The sequence below is a fragment of the Micropterus dolomieu genome, unplaced genomic scaffold (genome assembly GCF_021292245.1).
Source record: "Micropterus dolomieu isolate WLL.071019.BEF.003 ecotype Adirondacks unplaced genomic scaffold, ASM2129224v1 contig_12589, whole genome shotgun sequence".
NCBI lineage: Eukaryota > Metazoa > Chordata > Actinopteri > Centrarchiformes > Centrarchidae > Micropterus > Micropterus dolomieu.
Window position 1 is genome coordinate 1 of NW_025741575.1, and position 3,997 is coordinate 3,997.

At 37.6% G+C, this 3,997-nt stretch overlaps 1 long non-coding RNA gene across 2 annotated transcripts; it reads left to right on the forward strand.

The window, feature by feature from the left end:
* Positions 1–989: 989 nt before the first annotated feature.
* On the forward strand, positions 990–3,952 carry LOC123966087. 2 transcript variants are annotated; one of them, XR_006823873.1, is made up of 4 exons: positions 990–1,217; positions 1,857–1,985; positions 2,999–3,278; positions 3,472–3,952. It is a non-coding gene; the product is annotated as an uncharacterized LOC123966087 (long non-coding RNA). The 2 variants fall into 2 exon arrangements; XR_006823872.1 differs by having other exon boundaries at positions 990–1,985.
* The last annotated feature ends 45 nt before the right edge of the window (positions 3,953–3,997 follow it).

Genomic DNA, 3,997 nt, shown 5'->3' on the forward strand with positions numbered 1-3,997 from the left:
CCATATTTGGATAGTGCATTTACTGAAACTGGGAGAAAGTATCCAACAATCCACTTGATCAAAAATATGCATAACAAACTCGTTATGTCAAATATTGGCAAGGAACAACAAGTAGACACAAACACAGTAGTTTTTTGGTTTGTTTGTTTGTTCTTTAAAAAAGGAACTGTGGAAAAGCTCCTCTAAACAGAACAGAAACATCTAAGCACCTGTTGAGTCTTTTCCAGAGCAGCCAGTTGACAATCTGAGGAGTCATCAGTCAGATGGTCACCAAGCTGTATCTGGACATTAAGTCATTCACAAACACCTCAGGAAAAAAAAAAAGGGATATTCCCCCTGTCACATCACAGAATTGCCTTTCCCTGATGATTCATCAAACCGAATCAAACCAAAGGCAGTAAAATATTTGAAAGCCCCAGAGCTAGAGGAGTTGTTTTTTTTAACTCATAGTAATGCTCACCAGGTTTCATAGATAGGCCCATAACCATAATGAGAACAACAGACGTGGTGCTGGTGGTGGTCAAGCTGCTGCTGGAGTCTAATCTGAAGTTACAGGTCAGTTCTTACAAATGGTTAGCTCTCCCTAACAGCCAGAGTACTTTCAGAGTACTTTCATTAGTTTTTATTTCAGTTAAGGGGGAATGGGGATGGTAACAGGGGGAAAAAGCAAGCAAGAAATATTGTGGCATAAGAGTTGGATAAATAAATTAAAGTTTATATTAGTTTGTAAAAAGAAAAAAAAAGTGTGATCACATTGTTTAGGTTTAATTTAACATATGATTCAAAAGGTTTATCACGTTATGTATTGAACAAGTATCTCCATTGGATGTGAAAAGTGTCCATCAAACCATGTATCTTCCACTACAGGATGCACGCACCTCCCTCCCTTTATTTGAGAAAGTGTCTCAAACAACAGAATATTTCTATAGTGTTTTTTTTTTTACCTAAGTTACCAAAGGTCTGACTGCTGTGGAAGACATACTTTGTAATCTATTAAAATCCTCTTTCCCCTTTCAAATTCTTCCATCCACATGCATGTAAATGTAATGTTGAGTCGACCAAGTCCTCCAAGGCTTTTACATTACAAATAAGTACTCCACTGCAGACAGTAGGGGGCAGCAGAGCGCTGCCTGCTGCCGGTTGGGGACTGTTTTGATGACGTAGCTGTTGTCGTCTTGCCGTTCCGGCAAGATCGTCGAGATCCTCCTGTTTTACAGGTCAGTACGGTGTATAAAAGCACAAAACAGATGAATAAGCATAGCAATCGTTATCTCTTGTGTTTACGTTGTTTTTAGTATGAACTATGCAGTTTGTTCATAGGTTTCTTACACTGTGCTAGACGTTAGCTAGCACTCCCGATCCTCGGTCAATGTCCACCATTAACGTTTACGGCTGCTGGGCGCTGGTTTCACATATGAAGTATTTTATTTGTATTTTGTTTACAAAAAAATGTCACTATCTTGCCAGGATCGTTTATTAAATTGAGGACAGTGAACGGTTCTGTCAGTAAGAACTATGAGAGATTTATCCCTGTTAATATAAAAGGTTTAAATTCCCTTTTCATATATTTAATTATTATACTTTTTTGTTAATATTTCGAAGGTTTACATTCACTGTAGGCTACGAGAGTTTTAAATTCCCTTTTAATGAGGAAAATGATGAATTGATGTGTGTGCTAGATACATTTTATTCACTTTATGTAATTTGGTTACTTAGTTGAATATTACTGAGTGATGTGCAAAAAGAGACTTCATGTAATGACTAAAATTACTGTATTTATTAAATGAACTCTGGGAAGACCGTCTAGACCAATGGCAGCAAGTTTCCTCAGCCTCATCATTTCTGCTGTTTTACAGGTTTATTACCTTTCCACATGCCCTGTGCCTGGGGCCTGTAAGACATATAAGCTGGCTTGCCAACCGGCAATAAAAGAATAGCAGAAACAACAGCAAAAAGCTTTCGCCGTGGAAGATACCGTTGCTAAGGTAAAGTATAGCTTTAAGATTATTGTTTGACAACTTTATCAAGTTTGTACTAGTTCAGAGTCATTCTCATCTGTCATTTTGTAGATTGGCTAACGTAAACTTGTTCTTTACAACTCAATGCTGATGTAGCAAGTATAGGGTTTGAAAGCTTTGTGGTTCAATGTAAAATATGATGGGACAGTTCACTGTGCTTCAAAGATCTATATTTGGTTTCCTCAATCAAAAACAGATGTTTAAGACTTTTGGTTTCGGTTTTATTTCTTCCGTATTTCAGAAAGAATCGGCTGGGGCCCAAAATGTTATAATTTAAAAAAAAAAGTCTAATATCATTCAGCATCAATAGTTATCATGAAAAAGGTCAAATTCTTATTTCTGTCAAGTTTAAAAGCTGACCTTTGCTTCTGATTTGAAAGTTGAAAAAAAACATATAGTTTATTTTGGTTTTAAACTTTTATTTATGGTCAGTACATGACAAGAACCTGCAAAACAGTGGTCACTTAACAGATCTCAGGTAGAACGTCAAAAAACAATTATGATAAAAATCTTTTTTCAAAAAATTTCACTGAATGTAGGCATTAAAATAATTCAGGAAAAATATCTGCACACCATTGGACTGCAGAGATTTGTCCTTTGTGTCCTGCAGTGATATTTTTTGTCACTTGAGTACTTTTGACTGGATGTGCACACACTTGGCCCCTCTGGAGGTTTTATACCAATGACAACCATACAAACAATTGAAAACATATTGTATAAAACCTTTTCACGCAAATAAATGTAGCTCAGATCAAATCACAGATCACAATAATGTGAGAAGTAGTAAAACCTTTCAACATACTGATGCACACGTAGAAGTGTGTGTAAGATGTAGTTAATGCAGTGAATGCTGAATGTTTTCTAGTTTGCTTGCTATTGTTTAGCACACTTTTTGCACAGACAGACACAACACCACACTAAGACACACTGTGAGGACAACATTTACAGAATTTCTGTTTTTGTTTTCTCTTATTCACAAGGAGAAGGAATTGAGGAGGACTCTTCAACCGATGAGGCTCGTCTTGGAAGACGGGGAAATCCAGAGACCTGGAACGTGAAGGTCCAGAAAAGTATGTCCATGCCAGTCTGCAACCTGCTAAAGGTTCACTAAACTCTACTGCAGAAAAGCAGAAGACACATCATAAGAACAAGATTTCTAAGTATTTCTGGGGGAATTTGGACTGGAGAAATGATTGTGAAGTCTGTGGTGGAGGGGAGCACTGTAAAGCGGCGGCGGACAGGAGCAGATGAATCCAGAAGGTCAGCATCCATTATTTGTCACCCTGTAGTAGATTGGAGAAGAATCTGAATGTGCCAACGCTTGTTCCTGTCAACATTAGGCATAAAGCAGTGGTGTTTTTTGAAGTGGGAGCCCTCTTGAAAACAGCCTCTGTCAATGTAAGTTTTGTCAAACATTTTCTGTGACTTAAATATATCTCCCTTTCACTTAAAGAAAGACCAGTGTGATGCCTACTGTTCTTTCAAGCCTGGAAACATCGAAGCAGCTTCATGGGACACAAAGCCTGCGAAGCAGAAGGACAAAGACGATGCAGATGAGAAGACCTTGTTGGTGCTCACTCCAATTCCAGGCCATACCGTGTGAGGTACATATCTTCAAGGACTTCTGCCAGATGGGGAACTGGGAAAAAGCTGGGGATCCAACATTGCATGACCTCCAAACAATCAGGTATTTTATCAGACATATACATTCTTGCACAAATATTGCCTTCTATGTCAATAGAAATCAGTTGTGAAAAGTACCCAAGTACATGCGCCCAATTACTCTTCTTTTTGAAGTACTACTCCACTACATTTATTTTGATGGCTTTAGTGACTAGTTACTCTGCAGATTATAAATTAAAAACATATTCAAAAACTAGAGTATTTTCACAGATAAAGCCACACAGCAAAATATAAAGTAGTTAGAATTAGCTTTACTTTTCATCTTAAAATTTGAATGTAGGACTTTTGACATACAG